The following is a 19,492-nucleotide window of genomic DNA, read 5'->3' as shown; positions in this document are numbered from 1 at the left end:
AAAAAAACAGTTTGGTGCCACGCTGCCAATGGAGCTGCAGTGTTGACGGATAGATCGATCGAATCCATCCCACAAATGAGATCCGGGCGCCATTGAAATATGGCCACCTGTGACATTTGTGGTTCATCCAAATTGGTAGACGATGCACAGGCCGCTAAATAAGGAGCACGATGGCTGACGTCGACATCACCTTTTAAATGGGCAGGTGAGCCAATAGAAATGTTGACCTGTTAGTTTTGACAGTATCAGAGTGGTGGAAATCACATCCATCCAACTTTTGTGGGGACGGTCGAAAACAAGGGCAGCGGCGAGTCATTATGTGGAAATGGATACGGGGCGTTTTGGAGGAGAAACCCAAGATTGCTGGCGAGAAAAGTCAAGCGCATTATGAGTCATTACAGAAATGATGAGTCATTTTCAGACCTTCCCATCAAGAAAGTGCGCTGCGGGTGTCTTTTGGGCCGCCAAAAGGACAGCACAAAAGAAGACTTCTGGAATCGGCCATATCGGCCAATCAGAAACTGGCAAGTGACGGCAATTCCGATCTAATTCAATCCCGTCTACTGTGTGAGCTGCTGTGTGATGACATTTTGTACAAATCCAAACGCTTCCGGTTATTACGAGCTTGACCGCATAATAGTACAATTTAGCCATTAGTGACTTTTATGAAGAAGAAGAAGAAAAACTAGAAGCTCTCACAACAGGAAAAGAGGTGTACTTTCTTTCCCATGGACAAATATTTTCCCCACGGAGCCCGGCCTGGGTCTCGCGGCTCCTCATTCATTGACTCAATCACAGTTGCTCTGTTTTTCTCTTCATCCGCCTTCTCCACCGTGACTTATCTCCATCCTTTCCACTGGCGTTCCTTCTTCCATCAACTTTTCAAATCTCTTTCCATCGCTGTCTTTCCCATCAATCCGTCAGCGAGCTCCCGACAAACTTGGCCCGATTGCCGCCTGTTTTTCCAACTCGGAACACGCTCGCGCGCGCACACACGCGCGTGCACGTGCATACATACAGATGTCTTCGACCGCCTCCTGCGCGCCGCAGCCGTGTGTGGTCCGGTCCGACTATAGGCCGTTACATTGTCCCAGACGGGTCGGGCCGCTAGCCGGCAGACGAGGGGGGGGGGGATGACTTGACTTGGTGGTGGGTCGGGGGGGGGGATGTTTGTTTTTCTGTTTCCAATTTGGTCCGGCTCGGAGGAACTCCACACTCCGCTCTGTCTCAAACACACCATTCATGACGGCCTGACGCACGCGATTGCACGGCAAAGGCCCGCTCGACCCCCTTCGCTCACCTGCGTGCACAACACATCTCCAATCTCATGCAAGCACCGGCAATCTTTGAAGAAGAAGAAAAAAAAAAAAACGTTACTGGCAATCAGAAGCCGGAAGAAATTAAAAAGAAAAAATGTTAGGTGGATTGAAGGCTCCAAAATGTCTCTGGTAATCAGTTCAGGGTGTATCTTGCTTTTTGTCAACTGGGATAGGCAGCACGGCGGAAAATAGATAATTAGTTATGGGAAGAATTTTGTTTGGATGCCTTTCAAAAAAAGTCAATAAAACACAACACGTCAGCTCGCTACCTCCACACTTTTGCTCGACATTCCTCCTCACACGCTGCAACCTTTCAACTTTTGGTCAACAACACCTATTAAAATGGCAAGGCGGTCCGAATTGGAGTTTTATAACATTTTTAGCACCAAGCTCCATCAATTAGACGCTGGAGTAGAATGCAGCATATTTCACATTCAATTCTAACATTCCATCGGACGCCGCAGCCCGCCCGGCCTGTTATTGAACTTCAAATAGGCTCAAAACAATCATGAATGCAATCTGATGTGTTGCTTTCAGATAGGATCACAAAAAAAAATCACCGAATCAGATTGATGAAATTTTGTTTGACGAGCAGACGCATCTTTGCTGAAACAAGAATAGCCAAAAGATGTCTGCTTGTGCCCGTGGCTGCCCAGGCAGGCAGCTTTCCAATTCCCGGCGGCCTGGACAAACACAGCGCGTATTCATCCAGCTGCATAAATCAACAGGTATCTCAGCATCATACTTTCAAAAATGAAATAAAACAAATTACAGGGAACTTTTTTAGCAGTAATCGTAGGCGTCATGGAAGGAACTAGTAGCGGGCATAAATCAACATGTTGATTGTTGACTCGGCTCGTCTGTCTTTTTTTCTTTTTCTCTTCTCTCGCTCCCCTTTTCAGAAAGGATGGAAAACAAACCTCAGTCAAGCCAAAGGAACACACACAAGATGCGCCATGTGCCAAACCTGACCAGGTATACAAAACGCTTTGCAAGTTCACCCACGCACGCACACACCAGACACACACGCGCGCGTCTGGCTAATCTCAAGCATGACATCACTAGCACGCTGGGCCGTGCAAAGAGGGAAAAGAAAGAAGGCCATGTAGCGCACATGCACCGACGCAACTTCTCGCCGCCTGTGTAAACACACAAACACGTAGACTTTTCCACTCCCGCAGAAGCGGACGTTTCCTGCAGGGGCAGAACCCCCCCGACCCACCACCACCCTACCCTCTCCGACTGACGGGAAATGTATCTGGACAAACTTAACGTGCACACGCGCAGCGGAACGTTTGCCGAGCCACAATGTTGACTTTTATATTGGCTTGCAGGGGTGGGCGGGCGAGCGAGCCGAGCGCCGTTTCTCCACTATCGGGAAGCCGGACTGTTTTGTTTTGTTTTTCTGCGGTGTCAATTTCAGAAGTGGGTGTCAGAAATCCTCTGGGGTGTTTGTCTGTCTCCATCGGTGCTCATCCGCTGACCGTCGGGTCAAATTGGGTCATTTGCCCAATTAGCGGATGATTTTAAAACGTGTTCTGCCGTGTGGGGTAAAGTCCCTGTTTAATTTCATTTTGCACAAGGACTAATCAATGACTCGGCCCAGACAGAACTATTTCCGAGCGCTGTTCATTCCCTGCGTTTCCAGGGCAAGCATTTCCGCAAATCGGACAAAAAGAGCAAAACAGGTGCAGCCCATGCAGCTGCCATGGGATATTATCACGCGCCACCCTGACTAATTCCATTTGAGCGTCCCCGGCACTGAATTTAAGCGAGCTGGCTCTATTCAAAGGAATTTTTTTGGGGAGGCAGAGTGGGCCGCAAATAACAGTAATGGATGCTTGGTCGGATGTGCTTATTAAGCAGATTACATTTGCATAATCATCTGCAGAGACTTCTAATGGCGCTAGGGTTTAGACGCGCTCCGATGCCGTTTCCTCCTGCCCGCGACGCTTCCTTGCCACATTTTCTCCATCCGTATTCAGAAATTAAAATGGCGGAACGTCAAACACTCAAATCTTAGCCATTAAATAAAAAGAACAAAGAGAGATGGAGCGCATGAATGAATATCAACTTTTCTCCAATGTTGCACTTTGCTCAGACTTGGGAAGAGAACTACGCTAAGCCACAAGGAATTAGTTTGCAGGTCACAATGGCCTCGTTTGGTTTTGTTTGAATCTACTTCAACCCGCTCGCCCCCGCCTTCGACGCAGTAAATATCAAATGAAGTGAAATCGTCCTCGGCAGACGAGCGAGAGGACAACTTTGTGTGTGTGAAAAGCCTAAAAGCCATGTTGCACCCCTCGCCGCGCCATTCCTCTTCCACGCACACACACACACACACACACACACACACTCGCAAGTAAATTTAACTGTCAACCGTAAAGTTTTCAACTATAGCGAGTGAGCCTTTCCTCCCCCCCCTCAGTCTTTCTTCCTCCTCTTCCTCTCACTCTTGTTTATGCTAATGAGCTCCTGGCTGGTCCATGTGCCCCTCCGTCCTTTTCACCTCAGCCGGGATTTGTCCTTTTCCCTAATGGTTTTAATGTTTGTGTACACAAACGTGGTCCTTCCACTGCCAGCGTGGATGTCCACTATCCACTTCCTGTCTTTTACTTCTCCACACGTTCCTTCATAAAAGAAACGCTTCCTCATCCCTCCCTCTTTTTCCAAACGCTCTCCCTGAGCGTGGGCCTCGGACACCCACCGCCTCGCCTCGCCTCGCCTCGCCACCACAAAGACCCCCAGATGTGTGCCCCCCTTCATTTCCATTTCAAAAAAAAAAAAAGAATGGGGGGGGGAGCCACCTTCATCACATCCTGACACAACTACTCAAACGGCATTTTAGTTGGGAATGCACAAAAAAATAAATTCTCCACGTTCGGGCTGAGATTATCGACAGCTTCAAAAAAAATGGTCACAGCCAGTTCAATCATGAAAGTGGTTCCCGCAAACCGGACAATGGAGGTTGCGCACAAAACAGCAATGAGCGTCGCTGTTGTTTTTCGCATTAAGTGCGGCTAATGCTTACATAACTGAGTGATTGGTAATTGGCCACATTAGGAGCTGGTCTTCTGCGCGAGCGAGCGGAAGAAAGACGGCCCTCTGTCCTGTCACAAAGTTTCCACCGACATTGTTTTTCGACAAATTAGCTAACTTTCAGTAGGTCAACAAGAAACTTTGCTTCCCTTGAGTCATTAGGAGCCGGCATAAGTGCGATGTTAAGTTTAAAAAAAAAAAATTGGGTGGCCATTAAAGATCAATTTATCTCTGAAATAGTTTCTTAATGGCATCGCTCTGAACGTTCTGAACTTTTTATTTCAATGCCAGAGTGGAATCGAGCAGTCGAGCCACAGCGTGGATGGAGCTCGCGCGGCGGCGGCGGCAGCGTCTCAGAGGAGGACGTTTGTTCCGTCTGCCCGAGAGACTGCATCCAAAGTGTTTCTGATCGTTTGGGCTCACTAGCCTCAATAAGTGACATCAAATAAATACATGATCCAAAATCAATTGGTTATTATGCCCGTCTTTACTTATTTGTACTATTTGATGGAATTTTAACATCGCCACCAAACGAGCAATCTGGATCAGTTTCAGACTAAACTCACCGTAAATGATATCATCAAATCGACACTGGAAGATTTTCCAATTTGATATCATGCAATCTACTTTTGATGTCAAGTTAGTGGGCCACCAACTTCCACCAAAGCTCACTTTCCTTGGAGAGAGGGGCCTGAGGGCCTCCGCTCCAACTTCCTTCCAACTTCTGCCTTTTTGGATTTTCTCTCAGGGTCTTAGTCAGAATGTCAAGCTGGACCAGAGGCAAGCTAAGAGAATCCCCCCCCCAAAAAACTGTCATTTCAAAACATCACAGAAGGGCCTGTTGTTCTGTAGACAGCATATGGCTGACCTGGCCAGTTTCAGAAACTACATTGAAACAGTCGCCAGATGTTTTTTTTTTTTTTTTAGCCGGACGACAACGCTAATGGAGCCGAGCGAGCGCTTAGCAATGATTTCAAAAGCAGCTGAAAGGAATCCCCTTCCTGAGCAGGTACCGATGACGCCACCTATAAACATGACAAGGCGTCATGGCGGGCAGATGGATGGATGTACCACAAACAGACACATACAAAAGAAACACACGAGCACTTGCGGGGGGAAAAAGAGCTGAGTACTTTTCCCCATCAGCCTTGTCGGATTCCAACAAAAAGAAACTTACAACTTCGATGGCATTCAAGCCACTTGCGCTTGGGTCACATTTTCCAAAGCTAATTTTCTCTGTCTCTCTGTCTGATGGCTTAATGTGGGAAAGAAAACAGAGGAAATTAGCGCTGCACTCATGGGAAAGCGGCGAGTCTTGTAATGTGAACCCCGAACACCAAAGCATGAATATCTTAATTGTGCATTGATGGCTTTGAACGACACCACGGGCTTTGACGCCTAGCGGAGGAGGCCTTTTTGAGCCCGGGACGGAACGCGCACTAAGGAGGAATAAAAACACGCGCTGGTGTATTGCAACAGACAAGAGTCGAAAAGAAGTTTGCCAAGAAATGTGCGCCCGCTTAACAGTCAATAAAACGGCTTGCGGCTCTTGACAATTGGCGACTTAGTGAAAATTGACTTAGAATCCATTTTGGGTTTTTCCCATGAACGGGACCCATCGAAAGAGGACAAGGGGATCTTTCTATTTCACACTGAATTCATAATTTAATATCGTCCGTCTGAAAGTCAATAAAGGGGAAAATAGGTCATAACTCAATTTGCTAATTTGGCCAAGAATGTGATTTACGTAAATATTAAGCAAATAGGGAGATTGGTTACCGTCTGGGGAAGACAAAAAGCCATCAGAGTGACTTTTATGGAGTAGTTCGGAAGCGTTTGTAACCCATTTGCTGTCACCTGGCACTTGTAAACGCCTACATCCACTCAGCCGCCACTTTTATCAGCTTCCTGGCTCTTCTGACAACACGATTGTTTACTCTCTGTGTGATCAAAGCAGCAACTAGAAGAAAAGGAAAAAAAAAAAAAAAACATTCGGGGTGTCCGACAAAAGGAATTAAAAATAATAAGAATAATACTTTCTCCGTAAATTAAGAACATGTGCGGTGTGACATTAAAAGACTAAAATAAACCAAAGGAGCTCGGTGACAAACTCCAGAGGGCGGGCGGGCGGGCGGGCGATTCCTAGCGTTTTCAACAGCCACACAAGCGACACAATCCATGCACTTTTTGAAAATAAGCGAGCCGAGACAAACGGGTGTTTTCCTTCATGGCCTGCACGTGCCGTGTTGAATCAAGATAAATAAAACACTCCTTTACAGCAACAAAGACGTTGGATAGGTTGTCAACAGCCGTAAATGTAAATTGAACATCAGCAGAAAAGGATGACAATTATTACAATTCATTTGTTGCTTCAGCTCGACGGATTTAATGCTGCTATGAGCTTCTACCAGCCTCCCACCTCCCCAAAAAATCAAATAAACTGGATAATTACCCAGATAATCAAACAGAACTGTGATAAAATTGGAATAACACATGAAGCCTCACAGGAACTTATACAAAGCAAAAATAATTGAAGTATCTGCTTAATCATACGATTTAAAAATAAATGAAATACAGGCCCCGAGAGGTGGCTTGGTATCTGAGAAGCAAAATACACAAAAGAAGAACCGCATAATCGTCACTAATTCAAACGTGAAACAATAGCAGAAGATCACAGTCATTCCATTTGCCTGGTGTAATAAATGGGCGGCTCGTCCTCTTCTAAGAGCCTCCAACGAGCTTCATCGCAATCGGCAGCACCACAGACGGGTACGAGTTATTAGTGGTGGCCTTTTATTTGCACGTTTCATATTGTCACAATCGGAAAAATATTTTGCCACAAGGGGATGAAAGCCAGATCTTCTGCTACTAACAGATTATGCTGACTAAGCAAGTTAAGTTCGATGCATAAAGTACCTTACTGAAGTTAAATCACACAAGTTAATTTTTGGTTCATATCACATTTAAGTATAAAAGTAATATAACAATTTTGGGGGGCTTACTTAAAAATGCTTTCCCTTTAAAAGAATTATTTTGGCTTTGTTCAGACTGCATTACCAATCAATTTAATTTAAAAAGGTTTTTTTTATTTCAAAGATGCAGTACAAAAAATCCCCCAAATATGTACAACATTTTACACTGTGTACTGCCAATAATTACAGATACTGCGCAATCCAACACACCTCCAAAAATGTGTATTGAAATATAGCCCAATAGTGCAATACGCTAGGAGCAATTTGAAATGGAGTCTCCAGCTGAAAAAGTACGCAAAGCCCCGTTGGGAAGTTTCAAGCAATTTCTACATAAACGACAAACTCGTTTAAGTACAGACCTGTCAGAGGCGAATTACCTAGTGTCGTACTTCATGAGGCACTACAGGCTCGCGGTCGGCGCCATTTAGCCTCAAAAGTTGCACGGGCCAGGACTAATGTCTACTTTCGCTCCCCATCGTCCTCCCCCTGTAACGGCGAGCTGCTCGGAAGCGACCAAAAGACAAACGCGCGGCAGCCCGCAAAATCACTACAGTTGTTCCTCCGTGTCGTACAGCGCGTCAAACCATCAATAAAACGATGGCGAGATGCATTCCAAGCGCTCGCGACTTCGAGTCCGAGGCCCTGCCTGCCTGCCTGCCTGCCTGGCTCTTTTCTCCCACGCGACCAGGAAACTTTCTCCTCGGCCCGGTTGCACCGCAGAGGCTTCACATCTTGCAGCCATATGAGTAATCCGTGGTTGTCTCCACACACACACACACACACACACACACACAAACAGGCTAAAGTGCCGCGTTCGCTCCCAAACACACACACACACACACACATACGGGAAAGTGTTTTATAAGCAGACATTCTATTTAAGAGGTCATCAACTGGTTTGAGGTTTAATAGTGGCTTCGAACAAGGCCGTGAGACCAGATCTAGCGTCTGGAAGGAATAGGGCGATATTTGACATTACTAAATAGATACTTTCAGGGTGGTGGAATTTTACCAAGATGCCGTGAAAGGTGAGAAAAGTTGAAGCTAAATTTGCCAAAGTCTATTTAATTAAAAAAAAAAGAAAAAGAAAGAAAAACAGTTGACTGAGCGCGGAGCCCTGAGGAGCTATAAGGAAGTCTATTTGGTGGCATTTCAGAGCGCACAGATTTTTTTCTCATTATAATCAATGACGTTACAATATTTTGTCAATATCCAATGAAAAGCATGTATTTTTTTCAATTTGGAGATACATCCATTTGAAGTAGCTGAGCTGCACTAACAGTATTTTTTCTTTATGCATCAAACTACAAGGTAAAGTTAAGTGCACCGCAGGCTTTTTTTGTGTGCCAATTATTCTGAATTCAGGTTACCTAAGCAAACGTTTTCCTCCTCTGCAAAGTTTAACACACAGTTGTGAATAAAAAGATAAAACTACCAAAGTAGACATTTCGTGATCTTTAGACATAATTGAACGGCGTAATTACAAAGTCTTAATGGATGCCGAAACATACTTGAAAATGTTTCACTTCCACGCAGTGACCCGTGGATGCTTATTTTCACTGGCAGATAAAAATAAACACATTACACAAAAGACTTTCCGTGGCTTTTTAGACAATGTACAAAAGAAAACCACAAAATGTGGAAAGACATACTTGTTATTGGACGAAATGTCTCGCTTTTTAAAAACCTAACTTGCTGAAACATGTTTGATAACTTTTTCTCCACCTGCATTTTTAAATTTTGAAATTGATGAAATTTTATAAACCCAACACACGGTTTATTACTTTTGTAAAACTACAAAAGGTTAACTCACAAATGTGCAGCATTTGCTCTGCAGTGAAAAAACTTTTTGGGCGCTTTAAGCAAAATTAAAGATCACAAAATGTGGATGGCTAGACATGCTTTTCATTAGACATTGTGGTTCTGCATGCATCAGTAATTAAGCTGCTGAAACTTGAGTCAAAACTTTCAAACTTCACATTGATGGTTATATCATAAATGCTTACTCCGGCTGTCCAATTACAAGAAAGAAAAACTTTTTTCTTCACACTTTACATCCAAACAAAAAATCTCTTTCTTTCCTCCAGGGTTACAGTGAGGGCTACAGTAAGCTTTGGAAAAACTTCTGAAGGTTATCTATGTTATACAAGTGGGCGCACATGTGCAATTCTGTTTTTCTTTTCGGGAAAAAAGGGGGTGAAACGGTGGCTGGAGAACTGTGGAAGGACTGTGTTTAAAAAAAAAGAAAAAAAAAAAAACCTTGCTCGCAGTGTGTGCCTCATTGTGCTGGCCTCGCATACTCGGCTCTCCCCACAGAGTTGTCATGCCTACCCCGGGCTCCCTTATCTCAAAGGAACATCACACTTTCTTACCACAGGGGAGGGAGGAACGAAGAAGAAAGGGGGGGTAGGTTAGTGAAGGTGGCGGTAGTTGGGGGGGGGCTGTGAGCAAAGTTGATTGCAAAAAAGGGCTTCTGGGCATCCATCATGCAAAGTTGCAAGAAACATTATCAGTCCATTCGAAGTTTCACTTTCAAAGCTGATAAGAGGAAATGAAGGGGAGGGAGGGAGGGAGAGAGGAAGGGAGGGAGGGCTGGAGGATAGAAACAATGAAAGAGGTGCAAAACAAGTGCTTTGATCCGTGCAAGCGCCGCTTCCGACACTTTGCAACACGCAAAAAAGTCATCAATGAATGCAAAGAGCGCACTTGGAGGAGGATCAAATGCAACAAGTCACTTGATAGACAAGCGCAAGAGAGACAACAAAAAACAAAACCTACTACTTGTGAGGCGACCGCAACCGCGTCTGTCTGTCCGACCGAGCGACCGACCGCCGCCGCGTCTCGTCTGCACTCGCTGCGGGCTCCCCGGCTCACTTTAGCGGCAGTAGCCCGAGTCGTACCCCCTCCTTCCGAACCAGAAGCCCCCTTCGCTCACGAACTTTGGATTGCTGTCCCGAGTGAAAATGTGAGCTGCCATGTGAATTCAAAGATCTTCCTTTCCTCCTCCTCTTCCTCCTCCCTTCCTCCCTCCTCCGCCTCCTCTCTCTCTTTTTACTTCCCTCCCTCCCTCCCTCCCTCATCCAGCGGCTCGCCGTTAGTCACCAAGCGGCCGCCGGTTGCAGTAAAAGCGGTGATCACAGCGAGACTTGTCCCGGCTGATGCCTGATCTTTGCACTTTGAGTTTAAAGTGAGTTTCTTACCTGTTGATCCTGCAAACGAGCACATTAGCTTCTTTTGAGCTCCGTGCAAAAGATGGAGGCGAGCTCCGGAGGACTAGCCAAAGGGACTACAACAACAACAACAACAACAACAAAAGGCTGCATGTCTCTTTCTTTGTAGTTTTTTCTTGTATGATGATGGCGTGCAGGAAGAGTCGTTTTTCTCTTTCCTATTCTTTTTTTTTTTTTTTTTTTAATAAAGAGTTTGATCGCTGCAGAACACGTCAAGTGGGTTGAGTTGGGGGCTTACATGGAGTATCCTGTTACCCGAGCCAACAAAAGAGGAGCGGCTCCCAGTTTGTTGTTGTTGTTGACGTTTTGGGTGTTATTTTTAGATCGGTGTGGCGGTGTTGTCGCTTTTGCTGTGACAGGACATCTCTGCTGTTTTTGTCGGAGCTGTGACGTCATCGGAGGAAGACAGAGCTGCAGCTCTATTAATATCAACAAGGAGCCATCTGAAGACGACTCTTAAAGGGACACGCACATGCGTGTGGGACAAACTTATCGTTCACGCAAAATCATTGGACCATGCACCGATGACAACCCAAGTGAATCACTTCAAGGTTGCACTGAGAACAAAAAGTCTGTCATCCTTTTTTTCCCAAAACACCAACCCTTGAAGTGACCCACACAATAACTGACCAAACCTTTTGCTATGTACTCTAATTATTATTTAAAATTATTCACAATACCTTTGAGAAAGGCTTGGTCGTTACCAAAGTTACTTTTGGACAGTATTCCAAGTAAAAGATAAGAGAAATATTAAATAAATCTCAGCGGGATAATCGCATCCCTTAAATCTCAACCTCGGGCAATGTAACTTTACAAAAGTGTACATAATTGAAGCCAAACATGGTTTGCCCTCAAACACTGATCAGAGAGCAGGCAGCATACATATTAATAACTCTTATCTGGTATCGCTAAGCACATAACCGTGGGCCAAACGGGTCGGCGTGATGAAAATATTCATCGGTAAATGGATTTCAAGCAAAGATAAATGACTAGAAGATAAGATAACACTGTTAGAAACTTTGTCAATACCAGCTATTCAATCATATGAAAGTGATCTCTGAGGCAGGAGTGGCCCATCATACCAGCCGAAGCCTTTTTACTAAAAAAAAATAAAAATAAATACTGCGTCGTGACATTTGGTTCTTTTTTGTGATGCCAAAATGCCAACCAAATCAACGCAAGCAAAACTTGGATAAAGTGGTCGCATAGTCAAAAGTGCTTCACACATTTCTCTAGGCAGGATAGCGCAATAAGACTAAGTCAATAATGATAAACTTTAATCAAACGTCCACCCAAGCGTGCCCCCGCAATTACGGACACTTGCGTTGGCTCGGTCCGCTCTGCTAATTAGCCACGGCGTCGCTCATTCCGATACGGCAAAGTCAACACTCATATACAGTAACAGTATACAGGCTGGGCCAAATTCCAGTATGCCTTTTTGAGATGAACTTATTTGAGGAAAAAAAGTCATGAAGGTTGGGTGGCGCGTAGTAAGGAAAGAAACAGGAATGGGAAACCTGCTATGTTATGTATACCCGCAGCAAAAAAGATGGTCATTAAACCTTTACCAAATTACAAGAATAAGTCGTCTTCCTCCGGAAGCTTTTAACTCCGTGGGGGCGGGAGGGTGACAGATGAGATCATGGAAGGTGTTTAAATTGAGCGTGTTTGGAGCAGGGCCTTTAGCACGGCGGGGAGTCTCCGCTTTTAACGGCCTCGGCCATTAGTAGCGGCGTTGGCGTTACGTAATGCCGCTGGTGCCATACTGCGAGACCATCTGATTGCAAAACAGGCCCAATGAATCAAAGATTGTATTTTAGATCTGGCTTGATGTTACAAGGCAACATAGAACATGTGGTATCACAACAAATAATTTGGATTTTTTTTTTGTCTCTGCGCGGTCAACCACAGCAAAGCAAATCATTTCCCGTTTGGAGATTTTTGGGTCTTCGCGTCATTATCGCTTGGGAGGAAATACATCAATGGCATCGACCTCAGTGCCTGTCATTGTGCAAAGTCATTTTGATTTAGTTTGAGGTCGCTCGTGTGATCGGATAATAGTATGTTTGCCGCGGTGAAGCAGCATGTGGATCGTTGCGCAAGATCACTTTTGAATGTTCTGTTCCAAATGTACAGAACTCGTCTTTGGGGCTTTGCCGTTCAAACAAAATTTGACTTTTTAATGTTAATATCAGCAAATTTTGCTTATGAATAAGGGATCATTTTTATTGTGTGTCAGGAAATAATCCAATATTTATCTCGATGAGATTGTGGTGATTTTTTTTTTTTTTTTTACGGTGCACATTGTCGCCCCAGAGGAACGTGGATTTATTCACACATAATGTCTCTTGTGACAAATGCGGCAATGACGTTTCAATTTCCAAGTCATCCATCACGGGCAGACAGATCAAATTAAATACGTCCCGGAGAGTATCTGAATGTTTGAAACCTCTGTAAAAAGCAAAAACACACAAAAGCGGGGGTGGAAAAGAAATCCATATTTTTCTTATTTTACGGCTATCTCTCTGCTTTTCTCACCGCTTTCTCTGCCCAGGACACTTCCAATAAAACAGAATTTATATGGCAAAGTAGCTTAAAGGGTTTAGAGGAGTTATCTCATAAAGTGAGGGGGAAGATGTGTGTGTGTGTGGTGTTACTGTTAAGGAAGAAAAAACTTTGATGGATCCGACTTCAAACTAAGTACTACCTTACTGCTTTGATTGACTCTTTAAGTTGATTTAATTTCATGTTTAAATTCATATCTGTTGGTTTTAAGCATCATTTGAACGACTATGTAGTCATTTTAACATCTTCATATTTTTGATAGATTTGGATTTCAATCAGCTACAATTTGCTCATTGTGAACCAAATTGATCTGAATTTAATATACAATAGTAATACGCTGACATTGCAAATACAATGAAGTTTATGTAGTAGTTTGTTCAACTCCAATCTTTTAACTTTAAAACCAAACGTGTTTACTATAGGAGACCTTTTTTTTTGTAATTCCTGCGCATTTTTCCAGATGTGTTTGCCTTCACGGATGACTATTGGACGCGCTCAAGTTGAAGTTCTATTGTGTAAGTAATCAGTCGCGGCTCGTTTGACATCGTCCCGTCGGCCCCCGCGGCCTCATTTCGAAAAACAAACACGCTTAATCAGAGCAACATGCTTACGGCGCGTCACGGCAATTTTGTTTGAGAGCTTGAAATCGCGCGTGCGATGCGTCGTTTGTGACTGCGATTCGCTAATTAGAACGCTGAGTCGAACAGTCCGAAATCCACCGGCTTTCATGACGGCCTGATTACAGAGAAGAGGGATCGCTTTGTGGGGAGAGTGAGCGACATGCAGCATATGTGGGGCAATATATCTGCTTTTTTTTCTTGTTGTTGTTGTTGTTATCACTAACATGCCTTATCTCTGCTTTTAATACATTCATACTGAGACATTAACACGTGTTAACAATTTCACATCATAAAAAGAACCATCAAACTTCCACACCCACTCCGGCGCTCACATTCTTTTCTCATGCAGGTGAGGCAAGGTGACCTCTGTCAAATATTTGCGGCTTGGAATCACATAGCTCAGGTCAAAAGTTCCCAACATGTCCATAAATCATTGTTTTGGAGACGTATAAATGGCCACCATTTCTTTGGCAAAAAAAAAAAAATTGCAACCGCAATTGGCATCCAACAATCAAATTTAAAACCAAAATAATGATGATGTTTTTAGGGCCAATATTGTGATCACTTAATGGCATTATAAATTTCATTTCAAGGACAGTGTTAGGGTTTTTTTTTTTAAATCTGAAGTCTGACCTAAAAAAATATGATTTTCAGTGTGCGCTAAATTCAAAAACACAGATTACATTTTGTGTCATTTATTTGAGAATGCCTTCTTGGCATGATATAGTGAGCGCACTAAGGCATCAAGAGTAGTATAGAATTTTATGTGGCGAGCCAGCATTCCGGGAATCTAAAGTGAAATTGTAAGAGGATGAATACACTGGGGCATACAGTGCATGTCAAGTAAATGAATAATAAGGTCGGTTCACATGCACACGCCGACCTCACACATCTAAACACAGCCGGCCGGCGCACTATGGAAAATGGAGACGCGGAACAAATGACGTTCTTAAATTGGCACTCGGAATGCACGCCCGGCCAAATGGAGCTCAGCAGGCAGAACTTCACGAAAACCCGGAGAGGTGGCGAGGTCGGCGGCAACGCTGATGCGGACGATAGTCTCCACGCCAGGCCGGGCGCGAGCAGCGAGCCGGCCCAGCCAATTTTGTACATGGCTACGTTCGCTCTTATACGGCACACCTCAACGCGTCCGACACAATCTGAGGATTTGGCCCGAGTTCTGATACGATGATAAACATTTAATGCTGAACAAAATAGAAAAGCCAAAATGGTCCTCTCCAAATTACTTTTGTTTTCTGAGCTGAGCCAGTCAGATCACAACAAATCCAAGCAAGCTTTGCTTGGGCTTCAACATCACGTCATGCGACAGCAAAAAAAATGCTTAAATGAAAAATAGAGCGTATCTAGAGTATATAATTAACCTCCCACGACAACACGCAACTGTGTGGGTGCGTGTGAGAAAGCCGCCGTCTGCGCTGTACAGTGCACGGCATAAACGACACCTGACAATTTAATTGGCCATCAAAATACAAACGGGGGGGACAAATTAGACCCGTAATTGCAAAATGATGTGTGTACCCCGCAGCCCTTCCCTTTTCCCACTCGGGGTGCGGTTGCACACACAGGAAACACTTGTGCCCACGTTTAGCTGAGGCCGTCCGTCTACACGCACCACTGACAACAAGAGAAAATTCCTCTCCCAAATATACTTGACATTTTCTCATCGAAGCACTGATACAATGACAGTATTTGGACGCAGCGGTAGCTTCAAGCTGGGCCGAGTTGTGTTTGTCTGCCACATTGTAAAAAACAAAACAATTTGAAAGTGTCTCTCTCTATCTGACTTCGTTTCTCGTCCTTTGATGAGGTTCCTTTAACTGTGCGTCCTTCCATTTTGTTTGTTTTTGTCTCTTTTCTCCCCAACGCCACAACGAACCACAATGACCCGCAACGGCCGCTATTTTTCTTCCTTTTTTTTTTATGGGTATACAACTCAATTCTCATGAGAATTGGAACACATTTTGTCCTGCATATAAAAAAACCTTTTTCTTTTCCTTAGCTCCGGTTGAACTGTACGCTCTGAGGTCAGGCATTGTTGTTCGCGTCCAATGCAGGGATTTCAACTACGATAATCACAGAACAAATCCCATCAGATGACCTCGGTTTTTATTTGTGGGGAAGTCAAACCAGAGGTGGAGAAGCTTGCTCAGAGGATTTTATTTGTGTCTATTCACATGGGATGACGAGCGCAGGCAACAATGAAGCACTCGAGTTGGGAATGAACAATCGGGAACAAGTTGAACGATCTTGCGCTGTACAAAACAATAGGCTGTGTACTAATTCAGGGCAGCTCCTTTTGGAGGTCACATTTGAAGGCACACGGTGTCTTTCTTGCAGAAGGATGCAGGAAGAGGACACGCAAATGATGTCGCAATTCAAGTCAATCTTGAACTGCAGCTTTCATTTGAAAGCTAAACTGGCACCACCTTTGCAGGCCACATTTGAAGGAAGATGGAGTAAGCATAGTTGGGATCCTTGGAAGGGTGAACCCCCTGAATCAGGACACAGCTGTGGTCTATTGAACCCACCAGTGTTTTTCTACCCCCCCTCCCCTCCCCTCGCCAAGCACCTGTGCCGCATCAGTCCTTGTCATCTCGCCCGTTTTTTGCGCCCCGAAACCAATCAGCTCCTCGCCTGCAATCACGTCCCGCCACCTGTTCCTTGTTAAACGATCAGCCGCGTCGAATCGTCATTGATTTTTCATCTTTCACGTCAGAGCAAAAGCGACGCTGCCTCACCTGAGCAAAGACGTGACTAGCCAGCCCCCTTTTTACAGTCTTTGCGTTCCCCAAGCTTTTTTGTACTGCAAACCGGATTTTGAGCAAAGCAGAGGAACATGTAAAAAAAAAAAATATGACTTACCATTTTGCTGACTGTTGTAATTAGTGAGGTTCCATTGCTTGTTTCTCTTTTATGAGCTGAATCTATCTTGGGCTAATGGGAAGAAAGAAGAAGAAACACTTACATTCATTCATAACTAAATAAATAAATACTTTAAAACAGGCTAACTTTTGCAAGACAAACATTTGTGTGGAAAATGCACTTTTGTAATAGATCATAATATCGTGAAGCGGAAAAGAGATTGTGCCATTTTGGTCTTTTATATATTATGATGCTCACATTTTGAAAACAGGGTGTGAAAGTGGATGTTTTTGTAAACGCCGGCGGGCCGGTGCAGACGTTCCGTCGAAACGGTAAAAAAAAACACGCGTCTACGGGTCACCGCCGTCTGTCTCGTCCCTGCTTGTGGGTGGGAAAATATTTGGGAGCAAAGAGGCGTTTTTTCCCCATCAGAAGCCACGCCAAAGACCTAAACGTCTTATTTTCACACGAGGCTTGGCATTAGCTAAATGGCTTCTTTCTAACACTGGAACAAAAAAATCATTCTGTCCAACGGAGAGAGAAAAAAAAAAAAGAAATCCCGCGAGGTCTAATGATCTCCGCGACTGCCATTACGCTCACATCCAATTTCTTTTTCCTTTCCTTCCTTAAGCAAAAGCGCCTGTTTTGGTTTGAAAGCCTCTTTGATGCCTGGCTGGCCTCTGAAGTCAGCTTGTGAACGATGCTCCCTCCATTTGCCGCACCTCATTGCATCAATAACATCAACTGCTCGCTTGCTTGCTTGTTGATACGTATGTGACTCGAGGGAGGCCATTAAGGGAGGAGCTTACCGTTGGCCGCCTTCAAAACACACTTTTGATTGATCAAGGCTGAATGATTATGAAAAGTTAAAAGACAACAAATGTAGCGTGTCATTTCCCATTTCCATCCTCATGTGAGGATGCCGCCCATCCTCGTAGATCGCCTTAGGGTCGAGGTCAGGGGATGGTGGTCATTTAATGACTCCGAGTTTATCGTTGGGATAGTTATCGTAAAAAAAAAAAAAAAAAAAAATGTAGATAAAGGACAATAGAAATGCAATGCATAGTGTTATCCCATTAGACGACGTGTGTGTGGTCTTGTCTTTCTATCTCACATCCTAAATTATTGGTGAGGAAACGTTTCCATCTTTCAAAAAGAATGCAAGGATGATCTTATTCCACCCTATCAAACTGTGTGTGTGTGCGTGTGTGCAAACTATAAGTCTGCAGAGTGTGTAGTTGATGACAGTGTCTGATCAGTAACTTGCACCTTGATTGCAGTGTGTGTATGTGCGCTGATTGCAGTGTGTGTGTGTGTGTGTGTGTGTGCACTGATTGCAAAGTAATGCAGATCAGATGAAGCAAGAAATCGGCTTTTTGGCTCCATCAATCATCTTCCGCCTCAGCCCGCTTTCATTCTTTCTTTCTTACTCCTGTCCTTTATATCTCTCTCTCTCTCACCATTGTGGCTCATTTATGCTCTTTGGGTTTGGCCGTCATTGTTTTTGCTCCTTCTTCTTTGCCGCCTCAACATCGACTTTTATCTTGGTTCTGCACACTCGCTACTTCCCATTTGCAATGTTCCATTGAACCATTGGACGCACACGCGTGCGCACAGACACACACGCGCAGACACACACAAATGACATACTTAGTGCTGATTGTAACAGGTGACATTTTCCCTACGCTTGCCTTTCGATGCGACATCTTATTTTCAAGTGAATGGGGGCTCATTGGAATAAATCGAGACACCATTTTTAGCACTTGCAACATGTATCCGGGTTGTGATATCACACTCCTCGGGGTTCAACTGCGCGTGTCAAGCACCAGCTCAATTCCACTGCAAGTTACGTTTTGGATTTTTATACGTTCCTCTTCAGGATCTTAAGCTTATGCTTCTTATTAGAATAGATTAGGAAAGCAAATAAAATCAACATCAATGTGCAACTGTTTTTTGAGAGCGACTCTCCTCTGCAGTTGGGATGCGTGAGAAATTCGGGACAACGCCGTGCGGAATGCAATGTGGTCGCCTGCCACCATGCATTTCCAGTTATACGATTTGAAACGTAATCGGCTGAGCTGTTTGTTTTCGCTGCCTGCTCCGCTTCAACTGATAATAACAGTGAGATCATCACTGAGCGTCGTCCAAAAATGTTTTACCCATAAAAGCTCCCCGAGGAACTTCAATCACCGCTGAAGATAAACAGACAGAGACGAGATAAGACGAGCACAATGGAAACGAAAATAAAACGGGGAAATAATTAGAAACATGGACCTTTGGTATTTCTGATGATGATACCGAGCAGACGAGGGATCGAGCCCCGACACTAATTGGCACCCCCAAAAAATAATCGCTACCCCATCTTACAAACTATGAACGATAACTTGTTTTTTTGCGACGAGCCACAAATGGGTGTCGCAAGCAAGACTCAGATCTGCTACTTCAATGATTTGGAATCGAAAGACATGCAAGAAAAAAGGTGAATTTGTGGATCGATTGAAAAGTTTTGAGGAGGTCATTCCAGAACATTGTCTCTCTCTCTCTCTCTCTCTCTCGCTCTCTGTGGCTGAATCCCAGATCTGCCCGCCCGTCCGTGTGTGGCAGTCAATTACAACCAGATTGGGCCAAGTTGACTGAGGGCCTCCGTGCCACATCAAGCCTGCCCTTCATCTATCTCCGTCCCCAGCTTGCCTCCTCCCCTCCGCTTGGCACAATAGCTAGAACAATGTGCCAGCGTGCCTCCACATCAAACGCGGGTGACAGGGAGACTTTAGCGGGGCAGACAAAGACACGGAATTACAGTGCGGCCCCAAATCTGATTGCGCATCAAAGCCAAAACTGCGGGGGGAAAAAAACATCCTCTT

General features: G+C 44.5%; 1 protein-coding gene across 12 annotated transcripts in view; it reads right to left on the bottom strand.

Moving 5' to 3' along the window:
• The window catches only part of trps1 (trichorhinophalangeal syndrome I), a 94,721-nt gene that overhangs the window by 41,110 nt on the left and 34,119 nt on the right, over positions 1 to 19,492 (bottom strand). For 6 of the 12 annotated variants that reach the window (XR_015855158.1, XM_088365963.1, XM_088365964.1 and 3 more), the window contains exon 9: positions 16,629 to 16,700. The gene's annotated coding sequence lies outside the window, so the exon portion shown is untranslated. Of the gene's footprint in view, positions 1 to 6,137; positions 6,319 to 7,689; positions 8,142 to 10,108; positions 10,355 to 10,530; positions 10,691 to 16,628; positions 16,701 to 19,492 lie in introns of those variants that run through there. The other 6 variants (XM_088365959.1, XM_088365965.1, XM_088365957.1 and 3 more) reach the window with 5 other exon arrangements.

This window comes from Syngnathus floridae, chromosome 21 (genome assembly GCF_059516105.1).
Source record: "Syngnathus floridae isolate MCC-2025c chromosome 21, RoL_Sflo_1.0, whole genome shotgun sequence".
Taxonomy (NCBI): domain Eukaryota; kingdom Metazoa; phylum Chordata; class Actinopteri; order Syngnathiformes; family Syngnathidae; genus Syngnathus; species Syngnathus floridae.
The sequence above is the reverse complement of the archived record's forward strand: the minus strand, read 5'-3'. Positions and strand labels throughout refer to the sequence as shown.